Raw genomic sequence first — 20,175 nt, forward strand, 5'->3', positions numbered from 1 at the left:
CATCCTGCTGCTACATTTGGCGTAGTCAGCAGGATGATGGATGCAGATGAGTGTGGAGACCACAATGCTGGAGTCGTCATGGCAGCACAGGTGGTGGGCAAGGTCTGGGAGCTGTGGGATGAGACCTTGCTTGGAGGAGGAGATGGCCCAAGAGGACCAACCAATGAACCCAATGAGGCAGCAGAATCATCGAGAAAGAAAGGACCACAATTTGGAGCTCGCCAGTGCTGACAGAGGGAAAAGCCCATGGACTTGGACAAATGGACTTGAACTGACAATCCCGCCAGAAGGTGGAGGACCTTGGCAGGTTGCTGTGTTTTGGGCACCCTGGGGTTGGATGGTATAGTTTGTAAACCCCAGGAGATAAAAATCAAGGCATGGCCGGTGAGCCTTGGTAGAAAAGCCCATGACTGGCTGAGGCAGGAAGCCCTCGCCAAGTTTTCTGCAGCCAGGCAGAGAAAAGCCAACTTAGGCCAAAGCTGGTGCTGAGATTGGGAAGCCCTAAGCGGCTGTTAAGCAGCCTAAGTATGTTCAAGAAGGCCAGTGAGTCTCTTCAAATCACCTGTGGGTGATGCCCTGCTCATTGTTGAGTGAGGGTGAGGAGCTGAGGAACCCGTCCTTGGGGGATGGGTAGGGAATGTGGCTTGTGGTGGAGCCCACAGCCGAAGAGGGGACCCAAGAGAGGCCGCATGTGGAGCTTGTATCCATGGATCCCGACCCATGTGCTCGTGCACTGGGTTGGCCTGAGTGCAGTCGTCTGCGTGTCGCATTGGTGGCTATGAAAGCCGAGTGTTGGAGCGACCACAGACAGAAACCCTGAGGGTTGGCGATTACCTGCAAAGAATACAGAATCGCCAATCCAGGAGTGAGTGCATCCTGGGGGTGGACGCGGTGTGTGGCTTGTGACTGAGACCACAGCCGGAGAAGGCCAGGGAGCCTGATGGCTGCTGGTGTGTGACGGCAGATTCTGTGAGTGGTTCCCCTCACTTCGCATGAGCAGTGCCTTCGGCAGCAGAAATGGTGGATCATCTGCTGGTGCCAATAATCTTGTCTTTTGCCACTAGGTTGGTGCCCTGCCTGGACTTATTTGTGTTCTGCTGTATTTTGTTATATTGTTATATTGTGGTGTATAATGTTTACTTTTGTGGGTTGTAGGGTAAGTAAAGCATCAGGCTTTTCTGCCCTCCCACCATTAGGATTGATGATGGATCCCTGCGGTCCTGCATGCATGCCTGATGGCGGGCACCTGGAGTGGGGTGTGGGCATGCTTAGCGGGGTACACCTGGGCTGAGAAACTGGGCTTATAAGGTTGGCATCATGGGGACGCCAGGAGAGCGAAGGAACAGGAGAGCGAAAGAGAGGAGAGAGAAGCAGAGGCCACGAGAGAACGCCGGAGAGCCCAGAAAAAGTGAAGACTTGCTGGGGGCTAGGAGGCCTGCCAGCCTCCTGGCCCCCCGGGCCCCTTGCCTGCCATGTACCTGGTAAATACCAATAAAAGCCTGCAAAAAGCTGCAGGGGGCTGCATCACTTCTTCTTACCTGGTCTGCTGGAATCGTGGAGACCCTGCACTGGCCCATCCTGCCACTACAAGGATTTTTTTTAACATTTAGGGGAGAGTAAGAAGTCGGATGCCAAAGAGTACTCGTTGAGATCTCTGAAGGCAAAGGAGAGAAAGTGGCTACAGCTTAACACTTGAGCTTAAGGTAAGCCAGTGTGCAGTTCCAGCTGTTCCTCCAGTGCCTGGTTTGAGAAACAGCAGAGTGTCAGCTCAGGGATAGGGTCACAAGTGCATATTTGTGGCTTAGTAATATGGGGGCTTCTTGGTCCCTTTTCTTGTTTTGTGTTTAAAGGAGTTTTTAAAATTATTTTAAAAGATTTTATTTATTTTTGCATAGAAGAACTGGGGTGTAGGTCAGAGGTGTGGGGGTGTGAGAGGACTTACCAGAGACAGAGTGGGGAGCAGAGAAGGTGCATTGACTGAAATACACTGCTGAGGGGAGCAGCAGGTGACACAGGAGAGGTCTGCCCCATATGTGGATCAGCTCCCTGGCCAGGGATCAAACTCAGGCTACAGTGGTGATAGCACTGAGGCTTAACCCCTAGGCCACCTGGGAAATCCTTGTTTAAGGGAGTTTAAAGAGTAGCTGATGAGCTGGTGCTGCATTGATAAGCTCCTGTGTCTTCACTTCAAAAAGATTGATCTTAATAAAGTAATCTTAAGTTTGGACAAAGATGTGTCTACCTCATACCTATTCCAAAACATTGGAAGCTATGCAATGATTGGAAAACAGGTAAGTGGTTAAATAACTTATGGAATATCTGTATGACAATTTATTTTTAATGACATGGGAACATATTTCGGCTATATTACATAAAATAAATTAAAGAAATACTCATATCTAATATGGTCTTAATTTGGCAATAGTTATTCTAAAAATAGACTGGGAAGGCTTGCAATTTTGACCATGAGGGGCTGTTTTCACTACACTTGGATAGATTTTCCAAATGAGGATAGGTTACAGTTTTTAAATTGAAGTAATACTGCATTATTACATTACATACATTTCAGGTGTCCATCGTTAAAAATCAGTATGTGTGTATGCTACCTAATTTCATCACTCAAAGTTCAGTTTTGTCTTTGCTTCTGGCAATCACTGATTGATCTGATAGTCCCAACGTTCATTTTTGTTGTATTTAACTTATGTTTGTTTGTTCTTGTTATACACCACATATGAGTGGAATAACACAAGGTCTCTTTCTCCATCTGGTTCATTTCACTAAGCATAGTAACTTCTAGGTCCATTCACATTGTTGTCGCTTTTTTATAGCTGAGTAATATTCCATTGTATATACAGACCACATCTTCTTTATCTAGTTATCTCTTGATGGGCACTTAGGTTGTTTCCACCTCTTGGCTGTTGTCAATCATATGGGGGGAAACACGGGGGTGTTTATATCTCTCAAATCTGTGATTTGTAGATAATCCCACCACAGGGAGTAAGTTGGTAGAAGTGGGGGAGATACAATTTTATGGGACAGCAGAGGGCAGAATAGCCAAGTCACTTTGCTGATATGAAGGAAAGCTTCACTGAGGAGGTGGCATGTGAGAAGGGACTTAATGGCAGAGTAGGAGTTTATTAAGAGCTGAGAAACTCCTGTTCCTGAGCTGTGAATGGGAGCTGCCCACTGAGTTCTGTAAATTGCTAGGTGAGTGAAAGTTATTCTTGTTAATGCTTCATGTAGCAGCAGTGCATGAGCAACCCAGGGCTTATTTCCCCTCCGGGCCTTCTTTATGACAACTAGATCGATCATTTCCTCTGAATTAATTACATGTTTGTTTGCCTCCAGTGACAAGGCATTTTGTGACCTTCCAGGCACCTCTGTTTTAAGTACCTTTAATGTTCTTGTGTCCCTTTTTACTTTGTTGTGTTCTCTGCTTGCTTTAAATTAAATTTAGGACTCAAACTTTCAAAGCCTTGCTTGAGTGAAGTTGAAGGTTGGTTTCAAAGGCGTCAGGGCAGTGTCGAGTCTGACTTTGCCCCCGCGGCAGGCGGACTTCATTGCTGCTCTACAAACAGCTTGAATATAGGCAGAAGGGGTGGTGTGGCCAGCTGCCCCCAGCTTCTAGGTTTGAACCTTGGGGAACTTTCTTAGTGAGAAAGCTAAGAATCTGCTCATCAGGCCTGCCTTTGAAAGGAAGCTCCCAGCTGTGGTCTTCACAGTGCCGGTGCCTAAGATAGTGATGTTGCCCACTTGTGATTACGTGGCACATGATTCTGTGTTCAGCAAACTCTTTGTCATGCTCGCTTTCGACACCAAGGCCACGTGCAGCCTCAGCCTCATCTGCTCAAGACCTCAGGCTCCTCTTGGGATCCCATCCTGTATAATCAGAGGACTCACCTCCTTTTCTGGACGTCTGTGAGTCTGTCTGTGTTGCTGTTGTCCAGTGTCTGAACCATTGTTTCAAATATTTTGTCTGTTTTTCGGATTATTTCAGGGTGGTGTATACATCGGTCCTTGTGATTTTCCTTTTCAAAATAGGTTTTACGAGGGCCTCCCCTGGTGGTGCAGCGGTTGAGCACTGGGCTGCGAAGCTGCCTGCAGCCTCTGCAGCGCTGCTTCGATCCCCGGCTGCTCTCCGGCCACCGGAGGAGGGTCCCACATGGCACAGCAGACCTCTCCTGCCGTCCGCTGCTCCCCTCAGCAGTGTATTTCGGTCCATCTGCCTGTTCTGTTCCCCGCTCTGGTGAATTCTCTCACCCTCCCATGCTTCTGACGTACTCAGTGCTTGTATAAATAAATAAATAAATCTTAAAAAAATAAAAAAAAATTGGTTTATGAAATTGAAGTGTTTGTACATTTAGAAATATTGAACTTCAGTCATGGTAAATTTGTTGGAATAGTGCATTCCTGGACAATCTTTCATAAGTAAGTTGTTTCTCTGTGGGAGCCCAGAGTTAAGATGTATCGGACTAGAAGTCAGTTATCACCTTCATTTTAAAGCATTATGAAAACTGCTCTTTTTAGCCATCAGGGGGATCATTTCCTTTTTTTAATGTGCTGCCTCTTCTGCATATGTTTTGAGTTGTTGTTATGAAATACATGCTTCCCAAGTGTGGTAGGTGTTGCCCTCACTTTCGACTAAAAGTGTGGACTCTAAAATAGTTGCAGTTGAATTATAAATCAAAGGCTTGATCTTTTCTCAGAGTTCATAGTCACAAATGGCACACCTGAGGTACTGCTTTCGCTCTCTTTAAGCCTTGTTTGCGCAATCTAATCACCTGAATGAAGTTAATTTAGGATTAAGGCACATTTCGGATGAATTTGGCTTTTAAAGAGCAAGGTAGTAGCTTTTTTACAAAGTCCCTACTGAATCCAATATCTATAAATGTTAATTTCATATTCCTCTTGGTCTGTCTTATCTTTAAAAGGCCAGACTCACACCCAGGAAGACCTGTTCTGGAGCTGGCTTTACTGCTTCAATTGACTTATTTACTGGTGTTTAGGTGAGATAGAATGAAATGAGAAAATAAAAGGCCTTAACTTCAGTGGCCTGATGTTGGATAAAGCCAGGCCTATGTGCATTTCACGTTTGCTTTCGGCCTCAGTTGGCATTTCTTGGATGATCTATAAAGCAGATTCCCCTCCAAGGTGTTTTTATCATTCATTCAGCTGCTTTTCCAACATGGGTTTCTGATCTGTGCCTCTCCCCTTTGACTGGGGCTACTGCCTACAGATACAGTCCCGGCTACCTGACATGGTCTTAAATACCTTCATGGCCTGATCCCCAGTTCTTTCCCAGTCCTGTCTCCACCCCACATGGCATTTCAGCTCTAGGGCAGATGTGTTGTGAGATTGCTGGACAGATTGTATATATTTTCTTCGTGTCATTTTGAATTTATTATTTATTTATTTTTTTTACATCATTGTTCATTTTTGGACAGTCTTTGATTTCTCCCCTCAGGTGTGGTGGCTGTAGTTCTCCCATCACCACAGCACCCATGACCCATCACCACAGTCCCTTTTGCTCTTCCCTCCCCTGTTTTGACTCCTGTTAATCCTCCTCCCTTGCCGTATGCCTTAATCTAAGGCCTGCTTGCAAGTTTTGTCTTTTTTTTTTTTTTTTAAAGATTTATTTATTCAGGCGTACAAGAACCAGAGTACAGGCCAGATGTGTGGGAGGGTGAGAGGATTCACTAGAGACAGAGCTGGGAACAGAACAGGTGGATTGACTGAAATACACTGCTGAGGGGAGCAGCGGGCTAGACAGGAGAGGTCTGCCGCGCCATGTGGGTATCTCCATGGCTGGCCAGGATTGAACCTGCGCTGCAGAGGCTGCAGACAGCTTCACAGCACTGTGCTCAACCACCTGCACCACTAGGGGAGGCCCCCAGTTTTGTCTTTTTTTGACCTCTTGTTCTTCTAGTCCTACATATAAGTGAAACCATCTGATATTTAGCTTTTTCCTTCTGCCTTATTTCACTTAGCATAATCCTTTCCAGCTCCTCCATGTTGCTGCAGATGACATGAGTTTATCTTTTTTTGATGGCTGAGTAGTATTCCATCAAATACTATATATACACCACATCTTCTTGATTCAGTGATCTGGGGCATTTAGGTTGTTTCCATGTCTTGGCTATTGTAAATAGTAACTGCAGTAAGCACAGGAGTGCAGATTTCCTTTTGAATTAGAGTTTTTGTGTGCTTTGGGTAGATTCCTAGGTATGGAATCTCTGGATCATATGGTAGGTCCACTTTTAGTGTTTTGAGCAACCTCCACATGGTTTTCCATATGGTGAGGCCAGTTTGCACTCCTACCAGCTGTGTAAGAGGGCTACTTTTTCTCCATATCCTTGCCAGCATTCATTGTTTTTGATTTTTTAATATGGGCCATTCTCACTGGTGTGAGGTGGTATTTCATTGTAATTCTGATTTGCATTTCCCTGATAATTAGTGATGTTGAATATTTTTTCATAGGCCTGTTGGCCATTTGCTGTTCTTCTTTGGAGAACAGTCTTTTTAGCTCTGCTGGACTGGCTGTATATTTTAATACCTCTCTGTATTTGCTTCCCCTGTTTCCCTGGAAATCTTTCTCCCTGTTGCCTTCCCTCCCACACATTGCATTTTGGGACATATCAGCGTTTACATGGGGAATTGCTTCTTGTCTGCATTCCTGTAATTCTCACAAACTGGCTAGAGGGTGTGTCTGGAAGGTGGTGGTTTCTGTTACTAGGAAGGACATTCATTCATTTATTTTTGATTTAAGGATCTATGTTTTACTCTATTATATTTTGTACAAAGGGATTAAAAATTTTTTTTTCACTGAAGTAGCATTGGTTAATAACATTAGAGTTCAGACATATCATTATAAATCAGCATCCCTGTACACCATTCTGTGTTCTCTACTAAACTCTGTCTTTTGAGCAAGGGCATTTGTAAGTCTGAAGGGCAGAGCCGCCAGGTGTGGTCCTGAGTTAGCACTGCCAGGTGCCGCGTAGTTGAGGTTGAAGATGCCCGACGTGTTAAGAAGGGCTGGGGAAGAGGGCCTGAGCTCTCACACGGAGCGTTGGAAGCAGAACAGTGGGTCTTCTCTGTTCATTTCCTGTTGTGGACTCTCTTCCCCTAGGTGTCGGGCAGCAGAGGAAGGGCGGGTTATGGAACTGTGGAGAGCGTTTCACAAAGTAGCAAAAAGGAACCGTGGATTTTGGGCATTACACCTGTATTCATTAACATCTCCAGATTTTGCAAAGGCAGGTACAAGAAAATAGTCCTGACACTCCTGGTCACTGCGCACAGCATGTTGCATTGCACAGCTGCAAGCCCTCTGTGTGGGAGAGGATTCTATTTATTTAAAAACATAAAGTAAATAAAATTTTCTCAAAGCCATCCCCAGCACTTGCCAAGTTCTGGGCATGGGTCTTAGGCTTTGGGGTGCAACAATGAATAAGGCATAGCTCCAACCTTCAGGGATCTCACAGTGTGGCTCAGCCATGTCAGTGGGGACCCCAGACCAGCAGCCTTAGTGCATTCTTAGCACCCCCAGACCTTCTAAATGAGGCACTCTGGAGGCGGGACCAGCAGTGTGAATTTCCATGTCTACTTACTGCATTATGTTGAACTCAGTCCAAATCTTCCCCTTGGGGTACCCCTCCTCCTATCCTCTCCCTCCTGGTGATCACTAGTTGATCGTATAGTCCCAGAGTTTGTTTTTGTTTTATTTTGTTCATCTGTTTTCTCTCCATACCACATGCGAGTGAAATCATGCAGTGTTAGTCTTTCTCCATTGACTTATTTCACTCAATGTCATTTCCTCGATCCACCCATGTTTCCATGTAATTGCAAATGGCAGGGATTCATCTATTTTTTTTTTTAATAACTGAATAGTATTCTATTGTGTATAGATAACACTTCTTTATCTTGGGTGCATTTACATGGAGGAGTAATTGGGATTGGGCGTTGATGCCAGTGGAGAGTTAGGTAGATCTGCAGATGAATGAAATTTAACTCTTAATGGGTGAGTGGTTGATCTTCAGAAGAATAAGGGTGAGAGGAACATTTTCAGGCTGCAAGAACCTTATTTGAAAGCACAGAGCAAGTAAAGAGGACTGAGTGACTCCTGTGGGCACATTACTATTATTGTCATATCATTATGATGACTATTATTTTTATGCGAGGGTCATCAGATGAACTAAACTGGCAAGATCAGTGGCCAGATCATGCTGAGAAGCTTGGCTTTCCCTTTGGAAAAGAACTGAATGTTTTTTAGCAGTGCAGTGAAATAATATCAGATTTGCAATTCTGTTACCAAAAACTGATGTCCCTTTTAAATTAGAAAAATGTTAGTATGGTATATTCAAAACCTAAACTGAGAGTGAAGGAGGAATACACCAAGAATTTAGAGTTTAATTCTTACTATTTATGATTCTTAAAGAATTAAAAAAATAATAGACTTTTTTTTTACAGCAGTAATTTATAGCATATATATACCCCCCACCCCACATGCATAGCCTCCCCATTCATCAATATTTCCAATATTTCTAGAGTGGGTCATTTTTACCATTGATTGTCCCACATGGACGCATCATTATCATCTAAATTGCAGAGTCCATATTGGGATTCACTCTATGTTGTACATTCTGGGTATTTGGATGTATTTACAATGTTGTGTGCCCACCTTTATAATTGTCACACAGAATAGTTTCACTGCCTAAAAATCCTGCAATCCACCTATTCATTCTTGCCTCCTGCACCCATGCTCCTGGCAGCCTCTGACCCTTTTACTATCTCTGTAGTTTTACCTTTTCCAACTTGTCTTACAGTTGGAATCATACAGTATGTAGCTTTTTTAGATTGGCTTCTTTCACTTAGTAATATGCAATTGTGGTTTCTCCATGTTGTCTCGTGGCTTGATTGTCCACTATTTTTCAGTGCTGAGTAATACTCCATTTTCTGGATGGACACAAGTAATTTCTCTCCTCACTGAAGGACAGTTTGGTTGTTTCCAAGTTTTGGCAATTATGCATAGAAGCTGCTATTTACATTTGTGTGCAGGTTTTTGTGTGGATATATAATTTCAACTTCTTTGGGTCAATACCAAGAATTGCTGTTCCTGCATTGTATGGTAAGCATATGTTCAATTTTATAAGAAATTGCCAAGCTGTCTTTCTAAGTGACTATGTCTATTTGCATCTGCTGGCAATGAATGAGGGTTCCTTACATCCTTGCCAGCATTTGTTGTTGTTGGTATTCATTTTGGTTATTTTAATAGATGTGTAGTGGTCTGTCACTGTTTTAATTTGCATTTCTTTGGTGTCATGCAACTTGGAGCATCCCTTTATTCCCATTAGTATAACCTCTTTGGTGTGGTGTCATTTAAAAAAAAATCGGGTTATTTGTTTTCTTAATGAGTTTTAAGATTCATTGGGTAACAGTCTTTGATGACAAAAGATTTTGCAAGTGTTTTCTCTTAGTCTGTAGCTTATCTTCTCATTTTCTTGAGATCATCTTTTGATTTTAAGGACGTTCAACTTATCAATTATTTCTACCATGGATCTTGCTTCTGGTGTTCTATCAAAAAAGTCATTGCCATACCCAAGGTCATCTAGGTTTTCTCATATGTTTTTCCTTTATAGTTTTGCATTTTATATTTAGGTTTGTGAACCATTATGAGCTAATTTTTGTGAAGGATGTAAGGGATAGGCCTACATTCTTTTTTTTAATGTATTTCTAATTGCTCCAACTCCATTTGATGAAAGGGTTATATTTTCTCCATTGTATTGCCTTTGCTCCTTTGTCAAATATGTCGTTATATTTATGTGGATCTGTTTCTGGACTCTATCCTGTTTCATTGATCTATTTGTCTATTCTTTTGCCAATACCACACTCTGGATTATTGTAAATTTATAGAAAGCCTTGAAGGCACTGGGTGGTGTTATTCATCCAACTTTGTTCTTCTCCTTCAATGTTCTTTGGCTATTTTGGGTCTCTTGCATCTTGATAGAATCTTAACGAATTTTGATTCATAAAAAGTACATGTTGACAATGTATAGAAAATTTTGAAATTAGAAAATACTAGAAGAAACAAAAGCTAATTCCTAATTCAACCTGGATTGAGCTCTTTGCACTTTGATGTGGTCTTTTTCCCTTTGTGTCTGGTTTTTATTCATTCTGTAGAGTGTGTTTAGTGAGTATATTTCAATTCTAGCTGGATATTTTCCCCCATTTAGTGGGAAAAATGCTTGTGTTCAAACGTCCTTAAATGCTTTGTAAATGTCCATTTTAACAAGTGTTTAGTATTCCATGGAGTGATGTAGTGTGACTTACTTGGCTCTTATTTATATTCATGCGTATGTGAATTAGGGTTTGGTGAGTGTATCAGGTAGGGTTCTTCCGAGAAACAGAACCAGCAGGTGTGTGTGTGTGTTTGTGTGAATTGGCTCACACAAATTATGGAGACTGAGAAGTTCTGTTATCTGCCTGCCATCTGCAAACTAGGGAACCAGCAAAGCTAATGGTGTAATTAAATCTGAGTCCAAAGGCCTGAGAACCAGGGGAGCTGATGATATAAAATCTGCTCCCAGTCTGGAGTCCCAAGAGCCGGGAGTGCTGATGTCCAAATGCTAGAGAAGGATGTCTGAGCCCAAACTGAGAGAATTAGGCCTGCCTCTTCCTTTATGTTCTGTTTCAGCCCCTATTGGATGGGGCGGTGCTATCACATTGGTGAGGATGATTTTTTTTTTTTTACTCAGTCTATTGGTTCAATCGCCATCTCTGCCAGAAATGCCTTCAAAGAGGCACCCAGATATATCTTTCCTCCCCCGAGGGCCATGGTGTTGACACATAAGTTAACCATCTTGGTGTAGGGCATAGAAAGGGGATTTGTCATGGAATTTGGTGCTTGCACACTTGGGAGCTGGGAGAAGTCTGTGGAGGCTGTTGAACCTCTGGCTGGGGTCATAGTCAAGAAGCAAAGCCACAGGTGGACCTGAGTGAGCAGACCCACTGGAGCCTAAGTCCGCCTGCTCCCTCTCCCACCTCCGTGACCTGGAGTCACTTTGCTGGAGCAGGACGGCAGTGTTCTCACTGCAGCCCCGTGTGGAGATGACCAACTGACCTCTCCCCTCTCTCCACTTGTGCTTCCAAATCCTGGGCAAAGTCCCCTATGCTCTACCCTAACCCAGAACCCTCCAGGAGAGGGAATTCTGGGAACTGTAGTTCTCACTTGGATGCAAAGGTGTACAACCCCTCAGTGCTCACCTCCAATTCTTATTCCATGGTCAGATGGCGCTTTCCTCTGCTATTTGGGTCTTTTCCTCAGGCTAGCTCCCGGAGGAGGAATTACTGGGTCCAAGTGTCTAAGCATGTGTAGGGCTCTTTACGTGTTGCCAGTTGGCTTGACACTAAAACGGGTGAATCAGTGAGTCGCCAGAGCACTGATTGCTGATGGGGATGAGAAGCCTCCTCTGGCCACATCTCAGCTGGTACTGAGCCCAGATTCTCTCTCCTTTAACATCGTGCGGTTTCCATGGGAAGTGTTTATTCCCTTCCTTTAAAGTGAAGGTATTTTTAGAAATTAATTTGACTTTGCAACAAGTAAAGACTGGCTGAAGGTGTGTGCTTTGAACCCTGAGAGAATCACTTAGTACATGTTGTAATAGGTAAACCACCCTCTCCTATTTGGGGGAATTGCAATGAAATGAGAGGGCTAATTTGGAAACACAGATGGGGGATTGGGTCTTAGCAACGGCAGTGGAAGTCAGAGGTTCAGCTGGAACGAGGTTGCAGTTCTGTGCAGCCACTCTCAGTTTCTATAGGGTGTTTTGGGATAAATATTGATTGCAATGAGTTCAATTATTTGTTTTCTCTTTTCAAAAAATGCTCTTCCCTCCCCCAAGCATACTTTTAACTTTTTCTGGTGACCTCCAGCCCTAATGCATGGTCTGTCCTTGAATGTCTCTCTCTCTTTGTCCTTATCCCTGTGACATCTGTCCTCTTGTTGACAGGCTCCTGCCCCTACAGCCACCTTCAGACTTTCCCGCGATGACTTTTTCTTCCTAGCTCATTTTCACTAGGAACTGGCACGAAAATCCAAACTTCCCGAAAACCAAGATTAAAAAATCATGCTGGCTGACTCTGGAAGCAGAAGGCCGGCTCTGTCTGTGTTGTCACCAGGATGCCTTACTCACCAGGGGCCTGGACTGAGATTTTAGAACAGATTCCCCTGACTTCTGAGTTTTAAGCCAAATGTGATATTCCCTTTAAAAAACAGACCACAGCTGCTTCCCCTCCCCCATGCATGTCAACCCATGGATTCAGTCTAAGCATTAATCAAGCTTACATATTCATAAGCCACAACATTCGAATCTGTGCATTGTCTACTCATGCTAACGTGAGCTGAGATTTATCACCTGTGCTGGTGTGCTTAGTTATGCTGAAAATAGAGTGGTTCCTTGGAGCCCCAAGGCTAGGGAGGTTGTCATTTTGGGGAGAGGAAGGAGGCATGCAGTCCCACCTTCACCCTGATTATTCAGCATGTCAGGGAATGGTCTACGGGGCCATTCCCTTCCTGGGGAGACTCAGAAATGCAGAATCTCAGGCCTGGCCCGGGTGAACCAGAATCTGCATTTTTGCACCAGGTCTGGTCGAGTTTTCTGTGAAGGCTGAGTTGCTGGTGCTGGAGAGCGCTCGTAGGCCCATCCCCAGCAGTCAGCTGCAGGTGCCCACTCTCCTTCTGGCAGGGCTTTGTTCTGGGCAGATTCAGACCTGTGGAGTGGCCCCCATTGTATTGATTGGTGGGCTGATGGTGTCCCGCCAAGATTTGTTAAAATTCTTGAAATTCCTTGGAAGCAGTGACTTTAGTCCCTCCGGCTCTCCATTAGTGAAGTCTGACCGAGCCAAGACTGCTTGTCCTTTTGATCTGGGCATCCCTCTGTGTCAGGGGGGCCAGCTGGAGAGTGGGAGGGTGACTGGGATAGGAATAGGAGACTTAGTTTGGATTTTTTTTTATTGTGGTAAAATACATGTAACCCGGAATTCACCATCTGAACCATTTCTGAGTGTACAGCTTAGCAGTGTGAGTATATTCACAGTCACCCACCTGCAGAGCTCTTTATGCTTTATTTTGGAACAGTGTGGGTTGAACTACACCTGAAACCAGCCTCCCATGAATATCAAGGGATGATAGTTCTGGGGAAACCAAAACTTAGGTATGAGTTTCTACTGTGTGTGGGGTCAGTGACTCTAGCCCCCCACTACTGCACCCCTGTATTGGTCAAAGTCGGTGGGATATATCTTATAAAACAAAAACTCCATGCCCATTAAACAATGATTTCCTTTTCCTCTCTTCCCCAGCCCTGGAAGCCACCATTGTACTTCCTGTCTCTATGGCTTTGTCTGTCTTCCTTGTATAAATGAGTTCATACAGTATTTATCTTTTTTGTAACTGACTTATTTCATAGCATAACGTCCTCAGGCTTCATCCATGTCAAAGCATGTGACAGGTAGTTTTCCTTTTTAAGGCTGAGTAATATTCCACTGCATGTATATCCTGCCTTCTGCTAGTCCAGTCATCTTGTTATAGGACGGGGATTTCCCCATGGGGCTGACTAACCATGGATGGCTCTGTCCTAAATCTTCGTGGTCGCCAAATCTGTTATAGGACGGGGAGAGGGTCAGCCCAAACCCTGCAAACCTGCCTATTCTACATGGGTTCTGTCATCCGCCGCATCAACACAAAACATAGGAGACTTTAATGGGAAGAAACTTTAATTAAACTAGGAAACAATACAGGTAAGGCAAAGAGTCTAGTTTCTAAATGAAGCACCCAAAGTTACCCATCCCCTCGTGGGTAAAAGTCCATCCATATGGGATCGGCCCAGAACAAGGCCCCAAAGTCTACCACAAGTCTAAAACATCTTCCAGTGGGGACCCACAGAAAAGGGTCACAAACAACTGGACAAGCCCGGAAGGAAAAGAGCAAAATCAACATCAAGATAAAAGCTGCCATTGTCACCTCCCCACAGGTCTCACCCACATCTGTGTCACCCAGTCCACGACCAAAAGACAAGCGCAGTTTCTTTACGTGTTTCTAGGCTCCATGCGTCTCCTCCAGGTCTCCTGGCTCCATCCTGCTTCCTTCCTCAGTCTCTTCTTCTGCTTCTCCTCTTCCTGCTCAGCTCCACCCTCCCTTGGGTGGGGCAGGGAACCTCCCCCTTTCCTGGGGACCACCCTGTTGCAATCTGTCCATGGACACACTGGCTACTGTGGATGCTCCTGCTGTGATTGAGTCGGGATTTCAAGCTGCCACAAACTGTGTGGTCCTAGATGAATCAGTGAACTTCCATGCCCAGTTTCTAGTACTTCAAAAATCAGAATCTCATTTTCATGCCCTCAAGCAGCCTTTTAAACACTAGGTCTAGGTTATTGCATCAAACCTGCAGCTACTAAGAAAAAGAAAATGTTATTTTAAAGAGACTTCCTTTTACAAGATTTCCTAACAATACCATTTATCTTTCTTAAACAGACTTAATTTTCAGATATAACAGCACAACTTCCACAGTTTTGAAAAACAAAGACGTTATTGAGATATAATTTCTAGACGAAGTTATGCAACACTTCAAGTGTACACTCAGACTCATGATTTCAAGGTTCATGTTTAACTTTGTAGTTGTCTTGTCTACTGCTCTCACAGGTGGAAGGTTCACTGATCACCATCTTGGGTCCAGAACACTGAACCAGATGTACGGCTGGGGGCCCAGAAGCAGCAGTAAAAACTAGGCACATCCCTGATTGCAAAGCTCTCTGTCTTGTGGGGAGGATGGGTATTCAGCGAACTATTACAGTAAGTCCTCAGTTAATGTTGTCAATAGGTTCTTGGAAACCTTCAGCAGGAAGATGTATAATGGGGCCAGTTTTACCAGAGAATTGAGATAAACAAGAGTTAAGTTCCTATGGCATATTTCTGCTTACAAAAACATCACCAAACCTCTAAATGATGGCCCCAAATACTTCAATATCCAATAATCGTTTGTCTTCATTCGTTCATTCATTGTCCATCCAACTTACTCCAGTTCAGTGCCAAGGGTCAGCTCATGGCTCATGGCTCACGGTGGGCCTCACCTAGAAAGTTGTCCTACCATGGGGCACACCGACTAGGACCCCTGAACCACCCCACCCCCTACCATGAATCTGACCTGCAATTCTTGGGGAAGTGGGGGAAAACTGGAGTCCCATGAAGACCTGGGGAAATGTGTGAACTGCATATGGACATTCTATTTTCTTCCCATCAACCTCATAATGAAACCATCTTGAACAAAATGACATTACTCAAGACCTGCTGTAAACAGAAGTTAATCCCAGTGTGATAATGTCTGTCATGGAGGGGCTCGGATGCTCTGGAAGTATGTGATGGGGGTAGAGGGATGCTGCTCGCATGTAAGGTTTCCATCTTCAAGACGGTGTTGTCTGAACATCTCACGTCTGGAAACCTCTCATCAGTGTTTGTTAAGTGACTTGGTTAGGCGGTGACGACGTGGTAAAGAGTGAAGCCCTTGTCTTTGAGGAGCTCATCCTGTTTTGGGGCAGAGAGAAGGGGGAGCCAGGTGCTTCCCTGAAGCACTCAAGGGCATCCTGGCAGAGTGACAAGGATGTTGACTGGGGTTTTGAAAGATGAGTATAATTTCTCTAGGAAGCCCGTATGTGCACAGGAAGGAATTTCTGAGTAGAAGTTGCAAGCAAAGTGTGTTGGTGGTGGGTGAGCACCCAGGAGCCTCTTGTCACCATAAACTAGGAAACAGCTTCTGGAAGGACTGGAAGGGCAGGTTGCTTCCAGTATGTGAAATAGCTTAAAACAAAGGTCAGAGGTATCCTATCCTATCGGGTATACCTCAGATTTTCAGCCTATAGCTCTGACTAAACACACCTGCATTGAGGCCATTCATACATTCCGTTCCCAGCTGTGACTCACCTTGAGTGGGAATAGAGGTGTTATAGCCCCTTACAGGTCCTTCTAGAAGACACCAGAGACTTCTGGAGGGGGTTGTCTCTTTTGGAGTGTCCATGCTGAAGACATCAGAGCTTTGCAGTGTTTCTATCCTGTAGTCATCATGTCATTGGCTGGATATCTAAGTTAATTGTCTAAGGATGTATAATGACTTCATCTTTTGCCTCATAGATAGAGAATCTTAACTCCCAACAGGAGGGTGAAATTGAGTATGGGGAGCATATTCTAGGATGAGGAATTCAGTTAATCTTGTCATTTTATTATGTATTAAATGGCAGCTATAATGTAGTGAACAAGTCATCACAAATAGACATTTGTGTCTATATCATTAACTCTCTATATAATATTTTTTCACTAATTGGACAGTCACTCAGACCTATAGTGACAGCCATGAATTATCAAGTTTTTTCTATATTTCAGGCACTGTGCTAAGCATTTTTCCCATGTTGTCTCTTAACATTGTCTTCATAACCATTGTTTGAGATGTATCATTCCCACCTGAGAGAAAAGTAAATCGACATGGTTATATTTGCATACAAGCTGTGAAAATAGGAAGCAGACCTGACATGTGAACACAGATCTAATAAACTAGGAAGAACCTGTGTTCATTAATGTAAATTGCGTATGCCGGAAGCAATATTTAGCTCACACAGACAAAAGAAAATGGTACATTTGACAAAGATGATTATTTTGAATAGAGAGACTAATAACTGTATAACATTGATAAGAATGAAGAACTCATTTCTAGTATTTCATTTTTAGAGCCAGCTGCACTTGTCCATGGCTGTATTAGAACTTTGAAAGGAGTAAATGATTGGCTGTTCTTTTAGATTCACTAAGATGTAGAAACATAAGTTGGGAGACGGACAGAGAGGAGCTGAATAGCTCCAGGGTGGAAAGTTATTCTGGGCCCACAATTAATGGGCAGAGACGGGCACTGGGACCCACCTGTCTATGTATCAGGAGGCGTTGTCTTCGATTTCTGGAGGCCAGATGTCCAAAATCAGCTTCCAGAAAGCCCCAACCTTGCTTAGCTTGTAGCTGCCACATGGGGAGGGCCTGTTCTTGACCTCTGCCTCTGTCCCCACATGACCTCTCATGCATCCTCTTCTCTTATTGCCGTGCCTATAGCTATTGGATTTAGGGCTCCTCACTAATCCAAGGTGACCTCATGCTAACTTGATGACCTCTGCAAAGACCCTGTTTCCAGCGGTCACATTCTGAAGTTGCCTGAACAAAAGCGGTTGGGCATGAAATTGGTGGGTGGGGAGGCCACTATTGAACCCATTGCCTAGGAGTTTGAGTTCTGAAGTCCATTCTACCCTGTTGCACAAAGATTTGATATGGGGACACTTGACCCAAAGCATCTTCACCAATAACAATGACAAAACAGCAAGTCGGGTGTCTTTTCAAGTCTGATTTTCAGTTCTAAGTTGGTGCCCCATTGTGGACACTCAGGCATGCTTTACTGAGAACTAAATTGAATTCCTTTAGTCTTTAGGATAACTTGTTGACTTACTTATGGATGCTGAAAAACTCTCACAAATATCCCTTAAGTGTCCTTGAAATAGCCAGCTGCTTCTTCATGCTCAGTGCTTGGGGATTTTTTTTTTTCTGGAGCTGGGGCTCACCAGCATCTACAGGGAGTATCTGGAAAGAGGGGAGCTCTGACCCATGGGTGCTGTTCTTGAGCTCAGCAACACATGTGGCCGTCCTGGGCCCGGGATGTTGGCCTGAAGGCATTACTTGCTGTCAGAGCCTGTTTCCTGGACCATGACATATGCTGTGTGACAGTCAGAACTTCTAATCCAGTCCTAAGCCAGTTACCAGGCCCTCAGAAGATCAGCTCCTCCCGACAGACTGTTTACTAAAGTCACTCTTTAAAAAAAATGCATAGTATTTTTTTATAAGGATTTAACATATGCTTATTTAACTTTTTTTCTGGCTCTACATTTAGATTTTGTAGGTTTTTAGATTTTCAGGTTTTGTTTTTCTAACAGTTGAGGCCTTTGTACTTCCTTACATAAAGATCTTTGCTTCTCTTAGTGTATTTTTAGATTAAGAGTTTTAGATACAGATTTACTAGGTGTGAGGGTGTGGGCTTGTCAGTGCTTCAGATGTATTTTTTTGCTGAATAGCAAGCAGAAAGAGTGTTTTAAGTGCTGCACTGTCTGTCTGAATGCACCATTTTAAGTTCTCTTGCAGGAAATGTTGAGGGTTATCTGTTCACGGAGGCTAAGATCTTGGGAAGGGGAACCTCTACCTCTTTGGATGCCTGTTCACTATGGTACATCCAGATACGCAATATTTTGCTCCCCTGTTTTTATTTACTGTTTAATTCTGATGCAACTTAACTTATTGGGACCAATGAAAATTTCCACTATTTCACATTCCTTTATTTATTTTTTCTTTTTTAAAGATTTATTTATTTTATTTATACAAGCACTGGGTACAGTCAGAATCGTGGGAGGGTGAGAGAACTCACCAGAGCGAGGAACAGAACAGACAGACTGACAAAATACACTGCTGAGGGGAGCAGCGGGCAGCAGGAGAGGTCTGTCGCGCCATGTGGGACCCTTGCCAGCGGCCGGAGATAGAACCAACACTGCAGAGGCTGCGGGTAGCTTCGCAACCCAGGGCTCAACCGCTGCGCCACCCGGGAGGCCCTCATGTTTCTTTAAATAAATGCATTTCTTGTGCGTTCATGCCCGGGTTAATTTCATGAACAGTAGTGGTCCCAGGAATGGTGCTCCAGTATCCCTTGTGGAGCGCCAGCCTGAGCTGGTTCCCATAATGGTGGCCTCCTTAACCCCCAGTTTCCAGCATACATTTACTCATCCAGGTGTCGGATGTGGTCAGAACTGAGCTGGCTCCAGGGTAGAAGCCCCTGGATGTCGTGGGACACGGACCCCTGTGTCCTGCCAGATAGGAGAGCACAGTGGAGCCCCTCAGGCTGTGGCTACCAGGCTAGACCACTCAGCGGGTGCTGGGGGGCACGGGACACAGCTGGCTTTAAAGGCACCTGAGTGGAGAACCTCACCCCTTTTTCTTTCCTTCCGCTGCAGTAAAGAGGGGACAGTTTTCAAAGGCCTCACCGCCCACTGGCTCAGGGCAGCCGAGCAGTGGGCAGGATCTTGGGGAGAGAGCTGAGGAACCCCTGGGAGTGGGGAAGACATGCAGGCCTGGGTTGGCAGCATGAGGGAGATGGGGCGTGGGCAGTGGAAGTGCAGGGCTCCACAGAAGAGGAGGGCTTGTCCCAGGGGGTGGTGTATAGGGCTCATGAAGGATTGTGTACGTGGAACCAAGCTTAGCCGAGGTTTCGCCATTTTGTATATCCTCCACCTTGATGTTAGTCCTTGTCCAGCCGCATTCCGGAGATAGTTTCAGCAGTCACAACCCTCACTCCACTTGGTGACGAAAAAGCAGACCACCCCAGCAGCCAATGAGGACAGTCCTGTCCATAAATGGGACAGCATCACTAACCGTCCAATCAGTTTGAAACTATAACCGTGCGCGCCAAAATGCCTTTGTAGTAGCCAATGAGTAATTGCCAGCTTCTTTCAAAATTCGCGCCGCTCGTGACCCTATAATAGACCCCTGCTTCCTCTGTTCGGGGCTCTCGACCTCTGCTGTTGCATCGGTGCGTGTCTTGAGCCCGGACTCGAGCCCATAACAAACTTCTTTATGTTCTTGCATCGGCTGTCTGTGTCCTTGGGGGGTGCACTGGTCGACGTTGGGCACAACAGTGTATGGGGGGGATGGGCAAGTTCTGCTGGGGTCATGTTATGACCTCTTAGAGGAAGCATTAAAGAGCCTGGTTTTCACCAGCCGCAAGTGGAGGATGGCTGGAGGTCCTGCGGAAGGGGTGGAGCTCATCCACGCTTTGTCTTTTGGAGGAACCCCTTGGGCACATTGGGAAGGCCAGGTGGTTGGAGGGGGCCTGTTAGGACCTGTGACCTTAAACCAGGTTAGAGGCAACCTTGATGTGTGCCATGCCTAAGAGGCAGACTCAGAAGACAAGGGTGGAAGTGAGAAGAAACAAGCTTCTCCTGGCTCACGGCCAACACACGAGAGAAGCCAATCTCTCATTCCACCCAAGAGTTCAGAGCCCACATTCCCTTTCCAGGCTGCAAAATGGAGTCACAGGGTCCTTGAAAGGAGGGCCACGTGAAGAC

General features: G+C 44.8%; 1 protein-coding gene across 11 annotated transcripts in view; it reads left to right on the plus strand.

Moving 5' to 3' along the window:
* Positions 1–20,175, plus strand: part of TIAM1 (TIAM Rac1 associated GEF 1) — a 355,067-nt gene that overhangs the window by 90,841 nt on the left and 244,051 nt on the right. The window contains exon 4 of one of the 11 annotated variants that reach the window (XM_054700321.1): positions 1,611–1,703. The exons of the other annotated variants lie outside the window; for them this stretch is intronic. The gene's annotated coding sequence lies outside the window, so the exon portion shown is untranslated. The remainder of the gene's footprint in view (positions 1–1,610; positions 1,704–20,175) is intronic. 11 annotated transcript variants of the gene reach the window in all.

Source organism: Talpa occidentalis, unplaced genomic scaffold (genome assembly GCF_014898055.3).
Source record: "Talpa occidentalis isolate TD23 unplaced genomic scaffold, MPIMG_talOcc4v2.1 talOcc4.4, whole genome shotgun sequence".
Lineage (NCBI taxonomy): Eukaryota > Metazoa > Chordata > Mammalia > Eulipotyphla > Talpidae > Talpa > Talpa occidentalis.